The following is a 19,393-nucleotide window of genomic DNA, read 5'->3' on the forward strand; positions in this document are numbered from 1 at the left end:
TCTCCAGTAGGTAAATATTTACTCATTGCCCATCCATAAAGATTATTTGCATCCAAGTATTGTAAGAATATTGATTCCTTAAGAGTATTTAATTTTTTCCCCATATATTTATTATTTGCTTTACAATATCTTTGACTACATTGAGATAAGCCCCCTCTTATTCCGGATTCAAACATCAATATTTGATCGATATCTGTTAATAAATCTAATTTTATTTTTGTCATTCTTAACATGCTATCCCACGCAAATCCTGGTGTTGTGTAATACCACAGAGGATCTAATTTATAATTTTTTAAAGAAATGTCTCTAAAATTTTCTATTATATCTGTTAATAGTAAAACATCAATCTTATTATATAATCTGGTGAATTCACGAAGATTTTGTATATTAAATACTTTCCAAATTTTTTGTGAGTTTTCATATTCCTCTTTGGTTATATTTTTATCAGTGAGAGAACTATAAAAATTTTCTATAGGTGGTAAACATTTTTCATTAAATTTTTCTTCAGAATCCATATATCATAAGGATAAGCTAACTTCCTAGTTATTAAATTTAAATATTTTTTAGGAAAATATTTATTAAGTTCTTTAAATTGATGTTTTTCAAGATTATTTGCTAGTTTATCTAAAGAACTTGGAAAAAATTTAAATGAATCAATAAATTTTAATTCTGTTGATAATATTGTTTCTTCACCTTTGAAAACTTTTGTACGTTTTATAATTTTTGAAAACGAAATATTTTTCCTCATTATTTGGAATTAATTTTATATCATTGTCATCATTCCCAAATTCTTTTATAAATATATGAGCATCACAACCTGAAAGATTATGACATACAATTGGGATAAATTTAGGATTTTGATAAGTAAGATTACATATAGAATGAGCCGCCCCTCTATATTTTCCTGTCAAATGATCATGATCACAAACTTTTTTCATATTAATGTTTTTATTTTTTATTAATTTTTTCATTAGATCTTGATATTTTTTAATATTTTCATCATCATTATATTCTTTATAATATTCAATAGCATTGTGAAAGATTTTTAATTTTTTCTCTAATCTTGGAGGTAATTCACTTAATAATCTTTCACATATATGACATTTATTAGAATTATTAAAATTATTTTTTTGGTTTGCAGTCATTAATTTTTTAGGAACTATTTTATCATATATTTCTGAAATAGCTATTTCTTCATCATACATACATCTTAAAAATTCTTGAGCTACATTTGGACGATAATATACTACAGGAGGTTTATAATCACCATTACTATATTTAATATAGTAACAAAAATTATTAGGTATATATTTCTGACAACATTTTGTAAAAGACTCTTTATCATTTGGTTGACAAGTGTATATTGGTACGAGTGTACATTCATAGTCAACAATAACCTCAAAAGAGATTCTAAAAGAATGATTATACTTCTCAAATTCTAAAGTTTTATTAAAAGGTTCTGGTAGAATCATTTTAGCAGCTTTATTATTACCACAATAATGTTTATGTTTATTTAACTTATTTTCTGTATCAAAACTATTTAAACACATTTTACATAACTTTCTTTTATGACCATCTTTTGTAATTTGACTACTATAATAGCTACTCCTTATAAACCTCGTAATCCAGAATTATTACGATTAACAGAAGATCAAGATAATATGAAAACACCTAAAAGTTCTCCACTAATAACAACAAATAAATCTCCTATGCCTAAAAATATAATAATATTAGGTGAAAATGCGCAAAAATATTTACCAACTTTACCAAATGAAGCTAAAGGTGTTAATCCATTTGGAATATATCATATAAGTAAAACTGATGAATTCATGATCGGAAAATACCCTATAATATTTGACTTTGATGATATAATTTTAAATGGAAAAAAACATATACTAACCCCAGGTATGTGGAGATTATTAACTCATACAGATGTTACAAAATCAGAATTTTATACAAAAGAAGATTTTGAAAATTATGAAAAAATATTAATTGAAACAGATTCAATATACCAAAATAATGATATTAACACAGGAAAACCTAAATCAAGTGGAAGTGCTAATTATAATGAAATGATTAAACCTATTTGGGAAAAAATTAAACCAAAAACATCAAAAAAAGATAAATCACCAACACTGAAAGAATCACAAAGTTTACCCAAAGGAGAAGGTTTAATAAAATATACAAATAATCCTATTGAATTTATTTATATCGATAATATAATAAAAATAATTGACAGACTATATTTTATATTAGCAGAAGAAATAGCGGGAAATTATGGTTTTCATAATGAAAAACTTGGTATTGTTCATTTGTTTAAACGAAACATGGAAACACTGATTGATACTCCCAAAAAAGGTGTTGAATATTTACTACAATCTTTGTTAAATTTACCAAAAGAAACAACAAATAAGTTAGAATATAATATTAAACACTTAATTGACAGACTACATGTTATATCATCTGCAGAAAGATCGGGAAAAAACACTTATCATGATGAAAAACTTGAAATTCTTAATTTTTGTATTAAAAAAATAGAAAAGATAATTGATATTCCCGTCAAAGGTGTAGAATATTTATTTTTGTACCTATATTTCACATTTACCAAAGGATATTATAAAAGGTTCAGGGTTTTTTAATGATTTTTTAAATTGTTCAAAATTACCTCCGATACATTGGCCTGGATATAATTATCTAGGATCATTTACAAATTTAGATGAAAATATTCCCCCGATTAACAAGTTAGACGAATATGCAAGAGAACATGATTATTTTTATAAAGATCATAAAGATACTAAAACAAGGCATATCGCTGATAAAAATTTACAACAAAAAGCAATGGAAAGATTTTATGCTTCTGATAGTTCTTTGAATGAAAAAATTGCTGCTTTGACAACTGCAAATGTAATGAAAACAAAAAGATATTTAGGAATGAATTTAATATTTGAATAAAATGTAATATTTTTAAATAAATATTTTGTATAATAAAATGCATTTTAAATTAACTGAAAACCATAAAAAAGTTGGCTGAAGCTCATAAAAAAAATTCTAATGCAACAATTCATATTGCTAGTGATAAAATATATAAAGGAGAAAATAAATATTATTTAGATCAAAATTAAATAGATAAATTAAAAAATGCCAAGAAAAAAAATTCTGGAGTAAGGTTGGTGATTACACCGAAGCAAATTAAAGGTGGATTTTTACCATTAATTTTACCTTTTCTAGAAGCTGCAGCAGTAGCTACTCCAGCTTTAATTGCATTGTATAATAGTTATAAAGATAATAAACATAAGAAAAAAATAGAAGAGGAAATAATTCGACACAATAAAGAAATGGAAAAAAATAAAGGTTCTGGATTGAAGACAAATAAAAAAAAAAATCGAAAAAATGATTAATTTCGATATATCAACATTTAGAAAAAACATTAAAAATTATCCAGGTTGTTATACAACTTTTTCGAGTAAAGTTAAAAATATAAATATCGAACCGTTAAGTAATTTTGATATAATAAAATTTCGAAATAATATAAAAAAATTTAGAGGTTGTTTCATGATAAATGAATTACCTGAAAACCTTGGTTAAATGAATGTGGGATATTTAATTTAAATAATTCTACTCAAAACGGTTCTCATTGGGTTGCATGGAAAAAAATAAATAATTATAAAATATATTTTGATTCATTTTCGAGTACTCCTCCTCCTAAAATTTTAAATTATTTAGGTGATGATAATCTGTGGTATAACAATGACAAGTTTCAAAACTATAATGATCCTCCTATATGTGGACATTTATGTTTAAAATTTATTGACAATTATAAAAAATTTATTTAAATATAATATATTAAGATGTTTTTAATAGAAACATTTCTATTAAAAAATGATGATTATTTAGTTATATTCTAAGCATTTTGTGATCGGAATCTGTACCTCCCATGCCAAGACAACAAATTTTAATATTTCCTAAATCTTGAAAAACACAAATATCATGAAGATATTTGAATAAAAAAGTACCTGTTGTAATTTTTAAATCATTAGCTATCTTACAAATTTCGAGCCAAGTTGGTGATTCTAGTATTTTAGAAGCATAAGGCTTTCCATTTCCAGAAATATTGTGTCCATTATCGACGATTATAATATTTCCTTTAATAGGAATTGCATTTAGATTATATTTCATGATTTTAATATTTTTATTATTAGTAATATAGTATTCATATTTACAAAACTTAACAAATATTTTATTATTTTATATTAATTTTTCTATTTAATTTTGCATTTCATTTTCTTGTAATTTATTAAAATCTTTGATAGTTGTATCCATTGTTTTATTATACATTTCAATTCCTTTAACTAAGGTATTCAATTTCTTTTTAATAATTATTGCATTTCAATTGTCTGATCTTTTTGCACATTGTTTTCTTTGTATTTAATTTCTATTTTTTGACGCTCACCTTATTCGGGTGATCTTTTGGGCATTTATGATATTTTTATGTAATTGAATGATAGTTTTATTTTGCATTTGTATTTCAATTTATTTTTTTTCAAAATTTTTCGATTTCATTTCTGATGTTATTCTGAACTTATATAAATTATTTAATTTATGATATTTTATTGAAGGAATATTAATTATGATATTTCTGATGTTATTAACATATTACTAAATTTTTTTTGGAGAATATTGCAATTCAATTTTCAATTACTTATATCATAAGTTCTATGAAAAATATTTTAATTATTATTGTATTTTAATTTTAATTATTAATAAGTAGTATTATGAAAAATATTTTGCGATTGTATATTGCATTTAAATTGTCTGATCTTTTTGCACATTGTTTTCTTTGTGATCTTTTACTGATAAAATAAAAGTGCGCCAGGAATGATATATATATATATACTACTAATAATCATTTAAAATTAAATCATCTTATTATTTGGTATAATAGACAGATATTATCAGATAATAATTATAAATAAATAGGTTAATATTTTTTTGTTTAAGGTTAATATTTAATTATAATAGATTATAAATAACAGTTTTTTTTTTAAACTCGTAAAATTGAATGCAGATAATTAAAAAATAAGATCACACTTCTTATCTAAATTATGACGTGGAACATTATATAAACATAAAATTAATTTTTAAACATATTTAAGATGCTTATTAATATTTGTGTAAAATTTAATAATTATTTAAAATTAAATCAACATACCTTGTATTATAATAGACATAGAATACCCAATAATAATTAATAAGTCTATAATATATTTTATATTTATAAAATATTCATCAAATGTTATGATTAAAGTTGAAAATCAAATGATTTATTTGAAATGTTTTCAATGAATTTTCAAGTTTTTCAGTAGAATATAAATTTTGAAACATAAAAACTATAATAGAAAAATCATTTGAACTTAATTTGAAATAGAACTCTTAGTTATAAAATATCCATACTTATATGTCTACTATCAGGACATGCATAGAATTAAACATTATAAATACGTCGTTTATGGTTAATATATAATAGATTACATAATAGATTATAACTAACAGTTTTTTTTTTTTAACTCGGAATATGAAATGCAGATATTTGAAAAATAAAATCACACTTCTTATCTAAATTATGATGAATATTATATAAACATAAGATTAAACTTTAAATATATTTAAGATTCATATTATAAATCGTATAAAATTAATAATTAATTAAATCCAAATCAACTTACGTTCCTCTATTAAAGACAGAGAATACCCGATAATAATTAATAAGTGTATGGTATATTTTATAATTATAAAATATTCATCAAATATTATAATTAAAGTGGAAAATCAAGTGATTTATTTGAAATGTTTGCAATGAATTTTCAAGTTTTTCGGTAGAAAAATCATTTGAACTTAATTTAAAATAGAGTTTTTAGTTATAACATATTCTTACTTACGTCGAATCGTATTATAAGGCAAAAGTGGTTAAGCGACATGGTGTATCTCGTACTACGCGCGGGACAATCAACAGTTAGAGCTTAGAGCAATCGAGCGCACCAGCGCTAGTGTTTGTATGACAATTTAGTAATGAGATAATTGATTTTTATTTTTCGGTATAAGCGACATTTATTGATAAGAGTGTAGGGGCCAACCGCCTTTTTTAGGTTAAAAATTCACTGTTGCAATTGCTATTAGTAATTATTTATTACCAAGTGACAAACACGTGGTGCTTGGGCCCCTCTATTATCACTTATCACCTTTTATAATATGGATAATAATATTATGAGATTTTTTATCAAAATCAGTTACAGTAAAATATATTTTATTTATTATTTACTACACTTAATTTATTCATTTTTCGTGGTTTTTTATGGTTCGACACTAATGAATGAAACAACATCAGAAGGTAAACATAATAATATTATATATTAATCATTAGTAATATTGAAGTTTAATTTTTTTATGCCTGCACATTTCACATAGGTTGTTATATTTGTGACATACATCAATTGTACACTGTAGTCGCTAGCTATTAATTAAAGTATACACTGTAACTATATTATGTCATTGAACACAAACATTTAATGTTTCCAACCAAAGTTTTATATAAAACACATCAAGAAACTTATTTTATACACTTATTATAACAATATTATTTCCAATATCAAATTATAATAACAATATTATATCTACATTATAGGTACCAGCCAGTGTTGTAAAATGTATTTCCTCTAATAGATACTATTTTGTATTTGAAGAAGTGTTTTAAATAATTTATTGAAATGTACTTAAATTAAAATGCTTGTAAATATCTGTTTAAGTATTTAGATTTAATATCAAATAATTAATAATTATTACCTAAGTATAATGATTTTTATAAATAATTTTGTATTGCTTTTACATAACTATAAAGAAATACAGAAAAAAGTGGTTTTTTAAAAATGTATTACCTACAATAAATTAATTTGTATTAAATGTTAAAACTACTTATTGATATAATATTTTCAGTGGGAAATCCCTTTAGAATCTAGCAAATTTCTCAATTGTATTTGCTGAAACTGTACATATCTATTACTGTTATGATTAAAAAAAGACAGATATTTTAATTCAATATTTTACAGAATTTCATCATCAGTCATATTTTAGGCTTTTCTTTTATCATAATAAAAGGCAAATTTTTCTAAAAATGAACAATGTTTGTAAACAATAAATATGTTAATAATTTCTGTAATCCAAATTTAAAATTATCTCTTAAAATTTGTATTTAAGAAAAGTGAAGCTGCAATTTTATTTTATACCTAAGTATTTATTTTATTAATTTTAGTTTCTAGTATACATTTATTTTATTATTTTTTATTTGTTACTCAACATTTTAAATATTTTTTCCAATTAAGACGTGTTCTATTACATTTTTTTATATCTAATAATAACATTTATAAAATTATGAGAAAAAAATACATCTCAGATTTGAAAGAAAAGTAGGTATTTATTCAAATTAATAATATCATTATTGCTATTTAAATAAGGGTACAAGCGCCCTTCATCACATATGAAAAAGCAAAAAAAATCAGAATTAAGAGCCAAAAAATTGTAAGTTTATATAAAATTCATTGTGTTTAAAAATTAACGAGACATTTCAGTATAACTAGTATCAAGCCATCAATGTAGCATAAAATCAAATTAAAATATACATATAACAACTTTATTAAGCGGACTGCCCACCGTGCGGGTTGCCTAAAGACACAGTATACAAAGTTAAATATTGAAATACATAGGATTGTTAAAAATTATAAGATTATAGTAAATAAATATATAAATAAAATGGCTGTACATTCTAAATGGATGAAATATCTACTAGGTAGAATTAATTAAGGTTTAAAAAAAAAAAAAAAAACAGATTAAGTATTGAATAATAAGATAAAATAAAAAATAAATATAATTGATACAGAAAATAAACCATGATATTACGGTTTACGAGTATAAGTGGTAGTTTATAATATTGAGTGTATCCCTTAGAATACACAAACATATTTTTACTAGATCAGAGATGTTTAGTCCATGGGTTCTGAAAAAATTTCTCAGAAAGCAAGATGCGGTTCCTCGGGCCCCAAACCATAAACCCACGACTCCCCAGTTGTTTATGTTGTATTGGTTCTTAAGTATGGGGGCGCATGGTTGGTATATCGCCCTCTTTTCCTCGTCCACTGCTGTATCTTGCAGGTGGTTATTAATTTGTTTCCCAACGAATTGTTGGGTATAAAATGGGTCCGTGGTTTTTTATCCTGTCCAGCATTACAATATCAGCGCGACGGTTTTGGGTGATACCGTCATTTGTTGTTTCACAGTAAACTTCCTCATATACTTCGAAATTTTTACTCCGGAATAGGTCAGCTATTGCTGAACAAACGCGATGATGAGCCGTGTTTCGCAGTAACTCAGTCTTTGTACAGGAGCCTCTAATGTGTAGTAGTGATTTAACAATATTATTCTCATTGCATACTTCGTGTCTGTAATGGCGACTACCACCCACGCTGCGACCGCCTGTTTCCCGGTTAGACATTAAGTTAATCGATGCTTTTATCGCGTTTGTCCATTCACTGCTCAATAAACCACCTTTGTTTGATACCCAGGCGTTTGTGAGAGGGCATTTAATGCATCTATCATACAGCTCTGAGCGGTTGGCCTGTGCATTTTGACCTATTACGTTACCCAGACGGATACGACACTTGGTTATTTCATCTGGGAGATCGCAAACTGCCTTGAGATGTCAGTAATTTATTCTAGATAACTTCTGTGCAATTTCCAGGTGCTGTAAAGAAGCTTCCAAAAAAGTTCGTAACATACCCAAACCACGGACTTTGCGGCCGCTGTAAAATACTGGAATTGGGGTATCAGCTGGTATTCCGCATATTTCCCTAATACCTTGGTGTATTAGCACGTCTACACGTTCAAGAAATGATTGATGGAGAAGATCGACTGGTGTTGTTTACAGAGGATAGATTAGTTTTGGGTAGACATATTGGTTGAGTTTATTGAGTTTTTGGTCACCACTTAACAACTGTGAAGTGACTAAGATTCTTAAGTATTTTTCCAGAATTATTAGGAATTCTTTTTGATCAAAAATAATCTCATATTTGAAGTTAATTCCCAAGTATTTTATGCGATCTGTGTCGTCTAGTTATGGAATTATGGAAGAATCTAAAAGAGTAATTACTTTTGGCATATGATTTCCGTTTTCTATATTGATTGCATGGGATTTCGATGGGTTTATTTGCATTTCCATTGAATAGAACAGGTCTCTGGCCATATTAACCAGTATGGTGGCGCTTTCTAACTCTTTGACTATGATAGTTGTGTCATCGGCAAATCCTATTACTGAGGTGTTGTCTAGATTATCGTTTAACTGGAAACCATGTATGCTTGCTACTCCTGGGTCGAAAATTTGTTTTAGGACGAAGTCTTGACAAATATTGAATATTGTAGTAGAAAGCGGAGATCCTTGAGTTACACCTCGAAGCATGTTAATTGGTTTAGACGATTTCTTGTTCACTTCGACGGTTATTGCCGGAAATAAGAGAGAGCACTAGGTTGCGGAGGTTTGGTGGAATCGGTAGTGACTCTAAGGTCTGTTTGATATGATTGTCACCAACTGTGTCGAAGGCTTTAGTGATGTTAAGAAAAACCACACAACCAGAAGATTTATTTGTTTTAGCCGTTTCAAGAATGCCATTGACTATTGATGCGTTGATATTTATGCCCGGTATACCGGTTAAAAAACCCCTCTGATGACTAGTAAATTGAATGTGATTACGCAGTTCCTGGTCTAAATTTCGTTCGATTATACGCCTAAGAACGCTGAATATGGTAATTGGACGCCAGTTTCTGACATCGGATTCGTGGCCTTCCCTTTATATATCAAAATTGTCCTACCGGTACGAAGTTTAAGTGGAACGTAGTTCCATTTGAGCATTATGTTCACGATATTACAGATAGCGCGAGCGCCATGTACGTGCCTTATTGTTCGTAAGACAATGCCGTCTACTCCAGGTGACGTATCAATAGCGATAGATTTAATAGATTTTTCTATTGAGTCTAGTGTAACCGAGATAGGTGTCAAGTTTTAGTCGCCTCCTGGGTCATACGATTCGCGGACGGAGTTGTTGGTGGTCTCAAAGATACCTCGGAAGTGATTCTCTATCGTGTTTAATTCGATGCTCATGTTTACCTTGTTTGATGAGTTTAGAAGGCGACTTACCACCTTCCTCCTTTGGTTGGCGTATCGCCATTGTGCCATGTCGTAATTGTGTTTATCGTGGGTCCTTTGGGCTTGGCGCATTGTTGCGCGTTGCGGGTTTGATGATTCTCTGTACTGGCGATCCATGACATTGCGGTGAACTTGCTTGCGCTTCCGGTAGAATACAACCGCTGGATTTTGGGGGCCTGGTAGTCGAACATTGGGTTTGAAGAGGAAAGTGGAAAACTTGGCAACAAGTTTGTGAAATTCGCTAATAGAGCTTGTTACGAACCCCTGAATATTATGATGTATAATATCAATACGAGTATATATTAGTATGATAAGTAATACGACTGTCAGGAATTGCGTGTTAGCCGACGGCTCGTCGACGTGGATTCGCCGACTAAGGGATTTCGACGTCCGGCTGGCCGTAGGCCGACGCACAAGAGTGGAGGACAGTCAGTGTTAGTACAGAGCCTTAGAGTAACAGAACGTTCGTAACTGTAAATTCGCTATTCTTATTTTTTTAAGTCACAATAAACTATATTTATATTTTAAATTACATAATTGTACGTTTTTTACTGTCGTGAACCTTCGGGATCATAACATTTTGGTGGCAGCGGTGGGATACGTCCAGTATACTCTACCACGTGCAATAAGTAAAATTTTTATTTAAAAAGAAAATATATACATTTTGTGATTAAGACAATTAGCCAGTATTTCCTATGTGCAAGGAAGAAATACAGAAACTACCTGAACATCCGTAAAGACTGGTGCATTCAACAGATCATAAATTTACGTAAATAAATAAAAAAAATATTAATAATAACTCGTCGTTTCTTCACGGTCGTTGGCCGCCCGAATTCATATATCATACGCCGTGGAACATTACGTCTACGCACAACTCGCCGCCGTCGTGATACACATCCGCCGCCGCGGCGACGATGCTGACCTTGAAGCGCCGCCAGTTTTTTTTATTCAAACACGCGCGACAATCGGCCGCCCGAATAATTCGAGTACGTCATCGGTCGTTGTCCGCCGCCGCCGTCGACGCGCCGCCGCACTAACTCGTGATAACATAAACGTTACGTGTAGTGCCGCCGCCAGTGTTGTTTACAAATTACGAAACCCAATATTTTATTGGTCTCCGTGCCAGCACCTCCGGAGTGTAGATCGTCAAAGAAGTTACAGCAAGCCTTCGTTGGAGCGACTTCGAGACGATCCACCAACATCAGATCATTGGTTCACCATCAGTAGCAGAACATCAGTAGCGGAACATTGCAGAGAATCAAGGGAACCAACTTCGACATGTTATTCGTACGGATATTAGTAGCGTGAGTATAGAATTAAAAATAAGAAAAAAAAAATCAGATTATTAGTTTATATATTATATTTTTTTATTATTATACATCGATAAAGCAACCGTTGCCGTATTATTGTCAGACAATTTAATTTAGAGCTCGAAATTAGCTATAAGCCTAGGAAAATAAGATCTTGAATTTATAATACAATTTATTTTTAAGAATTAGTTGATCAGTATTTCATGAGTGATACAGAGGGTAAAAGTAGTGGGCCTGACTCTCCTAACACCACAGACACTAACAAAGTAACAGAAACTCCCATTGCAACCCCTCGTGTTAGTCTCCCCGTACGATTTGCAAATCCGGAAAACCCGTTATCTGAACGTCCCATTTCATAATTGTCAACAGGTTTCTTGGGAGATCGGACGGCAAATTTAATCGACATTGACGATACTTTTTTGGTAGAAATAAACAACACCTTAATTTCCGTGGACAGAACACTAGAAGCGACAAAAACCACAATGGCCGACGGTGACCTTTTAAATCAGACCCTCCATCCAAATTCCGACACAAGCAATATCAGACCAATAGTAGGAACGAACACCTCCACTGAAAAAAGAAATATTCTGGACAATAGGCAACAACCTCTTCTTGACTCATTATCGATCTCAGACAACCCAGTTGATACCATTAGTCTAGCAGCAGCTTTTAAACTATTACCCCCTAAGTTTAATGTCGCAAACCAGGAAGAACTGGAACTATTTTTAGAACAGTGCGAGTTTGCCATAAAGTTTGTGGACAACCGTGCAAAAGCCAGGTTACTAGAAGGAATTATGGTAAGATTAACGGACAAGGCACGGGCCGCGATAAAATTTCGGAACATTAACAACTGGGGTGATCTGAAGGAAACATTAAGGAAATCATTAGAGCCGAAGAGGACGACAACGCATTTGTACCTCAATTTGTACTCCAGCAAACAACGAGCTTTTGAAGATGTGGCTACGTATTCTACCAGGATAGAGGCACTACAAACTTTGATACTAGAACAGGAGACAAGCGGAAAATCCGCTGAAGCAGCTTCAGCATTAGAGAGCAAAGTATTCAAAGAGGTATGTTGCCTTTTAAAAATAAAACAAACCTCTACTACTCCATACCACCCTCAAAGCAATGGCTCTTTGGAACGGAGTCACAGAACATTGGGCGAGTATTTACGTAACTTTGCTGGGAAGGATTCAAAGAACTGGGATACTTATGTCCCTTTCGCTATGTTTTGCCATAATTCTACAGTACATTCATCAACAAAATTTCAACATTCGGTTTATGGTCATGAAGTCGTGGTGCCAAATTCATTTACTCAAAACACAGAACCTCAGTATAATTATGATGATTATTACTTCGAAATGAAAAAACAGATGAAAGAAGCTCATCAATTAGCAAGGACCGAGTTACTTAATAATAAAGCTAAATCTAAGGACCGTTACGACAAGGCCATATCACCCTTGACACTATCTACTGGAGACAGAGTTTTAGTTCAAGAAAAGGCCAGTAAAGGGAAGCTATCCTCGAAATGATTAGGCCATTATTCTGTCGTAGACGCTAAACCAGACTCTCCAAACATAACAATACTAAAAAAAAATAAACCTGTAACATTGCACCGAAACCTCCTTAAATTATTTCACGAAAGACATTGAACTTGTGTTTCAGAAGCATTCTAATACACCTCGGAACAACAGAACCTCTAGCCAGAATATCCGCAGTTCAAAATCCGGGCTGTTTGCCAAACACAACATTTCAGTTAACACCTTTCACAAATCAACAGGGATTATACTACGAGTCATATGGAGCAACAAGGTTATCACATCTCACTTGGGATTTGGTATCGTTTCTTGATCTTAAGTTGATAACCTCAAGGTATAATTCAATAATTGCTCATTACGAAGCTACACGAAAAATCTGCAACCAAATGACAGAACATTTTGAAAATTCAGAAATCGACAAAACTTGTGCATTATTCATGCAAAAATTTGAACAAGCAAAATCTCCCTATATAAATGAAATTAACGCAAATCATCGTAGTTTGACTTTAGTCTTGGGCTATAATCAAACAAACACGAATAGAATTCAACGAAGGTCGAGATATCCGTTCGGACGAGTGATCAACGTCTTGTACGGAATGTTCTCTAACCTCAACGTAGAATCTATCATAGATGAAATAATTGAATTAACAAATAACAAGATTCAAAGTACAAATTTTATACAAGAAAAGATTAGAATATTGCAAACCGAACCGAACCACACGGTACAACAATTAGAGGAACACCAACAAAAATTTGAGAAAAACCTAGAATACATACAACTACAGATATTAAAGAATACTCGGGATATAGACTTACAAACATTTGGTATTAAGATGTTAGAACAAATAATATTATTCGAAATAATACTAAACAAATATGCTTACAAAACTCAGACCCTCATATCTATAATTAATTCAGCAATGAATGGTAAAATACATACAAGCATGATTACACCACAAACTCTATGCCAGGAACTTACGGAGTTTAAGATGAACATCCCAACCGGAAGTGCTCTTCCAGTCGAAATTAGTAAAGAATCGTTATCAGAAATTCTCCACGTTTCGAATATAAACATTTTCGTCGAGAACAATTACCTGATACATATAATAGAAATTCCACTTATATCTAGTGACGAATACGTAGTATATCACCCAATACCCTTACCTATTCAATACGACGAAGACAAGATAATACTAGTGGATCGAGAAACAGAATATTTAGGCATTAGCAGAGACAGTGAAACATTCTTCTCACTGGAACAAAACCAATGGCACACCTGTATACAATTGAAATCTCACAAACTTTGTAAAGGAATACAACACATACATCGTAGTGCCGGATCAAAATTATGTGCGTTATCAATAATAACTAATCAACGAACAAACCCAGAAAATTGTAAACTAAAGTTTGTCCACCTAAACGCACCAATTTGGAACAAGTTAACGCAAACCAATTCTGGGATATACTATGCCAAACTTGAAAAAGGAACACTAGTGTGTTCAAACCCGACAGAGACTTATAAATATTGCGATTTCAGGAATAGGACGATTAACAATACCATCATTCTGCAATATAAACATTAAAACACATTATGGATAATATTTTAAAAATGTTTATATATTAACTACACATTTCTAGACTCGAGAATATTCACTCTGATACTTTGATGTTAACTATGTATGTATTTTCATAATGGAAAACTTTTTAGGTATAAATATACACATAGTCCTTCGCTCAAATCGTCAACTCCTCTAAAAATGTAATGAATTTTCGTTTATACTTTGAAACAGTTGCTCTTAAACGCAACATTGTCTCGTATCTCGGAAAAAATAGATGTTGTTGATGGTCAACTCACAAAATGCATTGTTTTTTTATGAAATATCATAAAAAACTGATGTTAACTTAAGAGAAGCGGATGCCGACTTGAACCATTACCTACTATTTGCACAATTCAATCTCAGGCTGTATACAAAATGGAATATGGTGAAAAAGTACCTAGAGAAAAATACAACTTACAGAGTATAGCCGACCTCGAAGCTCTTGAAAGATTTGTTGAAAAAATTCATGGAAATTACAAGGTAATTAAACAGGAAGAGAAAGTAAAGCACAAACCATTAACTCCAGTTGAAGTCAGTTAAAAAAAGCAGTGATCAGCAGTGCAAATGAATTTTTGGTTATGGACAAAAGAATGAGACAGAAGAGCTGGTTCGCAATGAATTATGCAAAAACGCAATAGATAAAATAAATGAGCTTAGAAAGACGGGCGGGACACTTTTCGGCCAAAATGAACCTTTCCCTTTTCGGCCATTCTGGAATGACCGTTTTCAGCCAGTACACTATTTTGGTCACCAATTAACTTAATTTCACATTTTTTTTTCTGTTAATCTATACCAATTTATATAATGATCATATAATATTATTAAGTTAAAAACGTAAAAATATAGTCATAACTTTTTTTTCATAATTTACAATTTTCATAATTATTTACAATTAAAATTTTTTTTAAATCACGCATTAAGTCAAGTAAAAATACATACAAAATATTAATCACAATTTACAATATACGTTATATTATTAATTTACAGAAAAAAATCAATTTTTTTTATAATTATGGCACATGCGTTTTATAAATTCGAGTCGTGTAATTTCTACGTAATTCTTACGTTTTTAACTTAACAACATTATATGATCATTATATAAATTGGTATAGTTTAACAGAAAAAAAAAACGAGAAGTTAAGTTAATTGGTGACCAAAATAGTGTACTGGCCGAAAAGTGAACTGGCCGAAAAGGGAAAGGTTCATTTTGGCCGAAAACGGTTCCGCCCAGAAAGACAGCCCTTCAGAATCCATTAATTTATGCTACATATAAATACAAGAAACAAATAAATTGTTAAGAACCCTTGCACACACTTTATATTAGTAAGCATATTAAACAATAATAATATATAGTATTGTAAGCAATATGTTTTTTTTTTTTTTGTAAGCGACTGCGTCGCAAAGACAAGAATGTAGAATAAGCAAGAGTCAGTCGTGAATAAGTAACCGATTCGTACAATACTGTGTCGTTAAAATATTCTTATAATAAAATAATTTCTTTTAAGTTAAACAGATTGTGTGTAGTTTTTGATTTACAACCCGTAAGTGAACGAACTCTTACAACAAATATACCTTTCGGACTTAACTGAAAGAGTATATAACAACTGGTGGCAGCGGTACCCTTTCGGAGTATTCTAACACAACGAAGTCTGTCTTTTACTCAGGTAACACAGTCGTCAATTTATACAAATTTTAATATTATATACGGATCTATACAATATACGTATAATTATATACGTCTATTGTCTATACATCATTCATATTATCGTGTCTTTATACGTAGCGTAATACATCGTGTATAGTGTATTACGCGACGTCAACAAAATTCCTGAGTGCGACATCGCAATCGTCAACATCGATATTAAACTCGATATATGATAATATCGATGCATAACATCGATATTAAAATCGTTTCGATTGTGACGCTCACTCATCATCCATCATGAGTCGCTGTCGTCGTCAACGCCGCCGTCGTTATCCTTAGCCGTGACAGAAAATCAGAGTAGGTCAAACCAACGGAGTGGGAGCGCTGAGCGTCCAGAAACGTCACGAAAGCAGCTACGGTGTTTACATTGTGACAAGCTATTACTGATAATCAGCCATATCAGTCAACATCATATATACGTTAAGCATGAGAACTATACTAGTATTACTGTAAGTTATTAATTTATTATGAAACCTTAACGTAACATTAACAAATAATAATTATTATTATCATTTTTTTATATATATATATATATATATATATGCATTACGTATAAAAGCCTAATATACCTATAAGAATATTAATGCATGTCAACTCATACGAGTGATAGTGAGGGTAGCAATTCTGATTCACTTGAATTAGATCCTGATTTCGTCCCCCACCGAACGGTTGTACCTGATAACCCGTCTAATAAACCATTAACTAGGTTACAAAATAAAACAAATATAAATACAAATCTAAATTTTCTTGATAAAATACCATTAATATAATTAAACTTAAACGATAAAAATACTATTTTAAAAACCAACGAACATAATGGCAAATAATAAACAAACAGTACTTTCGTTAGAAACAGCTATAAGACTCGTACCTCAGTTTAATAGAGAAAATCCACAGGATGTATATCCATTCTTTAGTGCATGTGACTTTGTGATTAAGACTGCAGATGAGGAATGTCGCCCTATTCTTTTGCAGGCAATTTTAACAAAATTAGCAGGTAAAGCTTTTGCGATAACACAACATCGAGAGATCAAATCATGGGACTCACTTAGGGATTTATTAACAGTTACGTATTGCGCTAAACGAACTCCAGGTTACCTTCGTCTAGAATTGTCCACAACTCGATTTAAATCAGGAGAGACTATTCAAGAATATTCCTCAAGAGTCGAGAAATTACTAAATCAGCTGTGTAATGTTAGTACAAGCAAAATAACAATAGCGGAAGCTAAAGCAGTGCACGATTATATCAAAGAAACTACTTTAACTACTTACATTGAAGGATTACCAAACAGCATCCGAAATATCATAAAATCTAGAAACCCTTCCACCTTAGAAGACGCTATGAAAGTAAGCTTAGAAGAAGAAAAAATATTTTTATCAAATAAAGAAACACGACGTTTGTTTCAAAATAAATCTAACGCTAATAGCACAAATAAATATTGCAAAAACTGCCAAAAAAGTAATCATAATACGAATGAGTGTAGATATGCAAATCGTAACATAGACACAGGGCAAAACAGAAAACCAAAAAACTCAAATACAAAGCAAGAGACATGCGCATATTGTAAAAAAGCTGGTCATTCCATAGAAAAATGCTATAAAAAAAAAGGAGCAGATGAAAGAAAATATAATCAACAAGAAAGCGATAAAGGAAATCAACAAAATTATTCGGGAAACGGATCGGGACCGAACGCCTCGGGCAGTCGTCCGGTCAAAGATTTAAAAATAATAGCCCAAACACAATAAGAACCTTACCATTTACAATAAAATTACATGACGACCATGCAATATTTCAGGGGAATTATTGATTCCGCCGAAAATACCTGTTTAGAAAAAAGGTTTGTATCGTTCCGCCGGCTACTGTATAAAATATCTACATATCGTTTCCGCCGACTATTAATTCCACCGGCTACTGTTTAAAATATCTACATATCGATTTCGCCGGCTACTGTTAATAATATTCACATATTGATTCCTCCGGACACTGTTTATCCCCCCCCCCTTGTATATGTATTTTATATAGTACATAATACAAATAAAAAAATAATAATTGTATAATTCAAAAATAAAATGTATATTCTAATTAATTCGTGTATGTGAATATATTATAAAATATTAAAATGTATAATATAGTCTAAATTGTATAAAATGATAATAGTAATAATTGTATAATTAAAAATTAAAATGTGTGAATAAATGATGAAATATTAAAATGTATATAGGTAATATGTACTATAGTCTGAATTGTATAGTCTTGTATATTATGTAGGACTGTAATTTTAAAAATACATTTACAAATTACAAGGGCGGGATAAACAGTAGCCGGCGGAATCGATATAAAATCGGTGGAATCGATATACGCTCAATATTTCAAGCCTCACAATGTACGTCAGGAAGTACAAAACTCCTAATAGATACCGGCGCAAAACTAAACCTTATCCGGCTTGACGTATTACACGATGGAGTTCTAGTTTCGGATACTAACATTTATCAATTACAAGAAATAAACGACCGCTTAGTCAACACTATGGGTAGTGTTGTACTTACGATTTCAGATAAGAACCAAACTTTTGAAACCGAATTTCATGTGGTACCATCGTCATTTCCGATTGACGGGGTTGGAATTTTGGGTAAACCTTTTCTAAAGGAAAACAAAATCATCATCAATGTAGATCAGGAGGAAATAACTTATCCTGATAATGCCACAACAACCATACCAGCCAGAAGCGAAGCGATAATTCCTATACGAATATTAAACGAACCTACAACTGATTCACAAAATATTCTTATTCATGCCCAAAATATTAATGAACATAATATAATCTGTAGAAATGTCTTAAACGAAATAAAACAAAATCAAACACCCATTGCTGTAATAAATCCAACAGAAAATCGACAAACTGTGAAAATTCCAAGTCTAAACGAATTATCTTATGAAACTTTTGAAATAGTACCTATAAAATTCACTCAAAGTAAGGAAGTTCCAAAAAATGGAAATA

Source organism: Diuraphis noxia, unplaced genomic scaffold (assembly GCF_037042655.1).
Source record: "Diuraphis noxia isolate RWA-SAM2 unplaced genomic scaffold, SU_Dnox_SAM2 contig0001, whole genome shotgun sequence".
In the NCBI taxonomy this organism is placed as follows: domain Eukaryota; kingdom Metazoa; phylum Arthropoda; class Insecta; order Hemiptera; family Aphididae; genus Diuraphis; species Diuraphis noxia.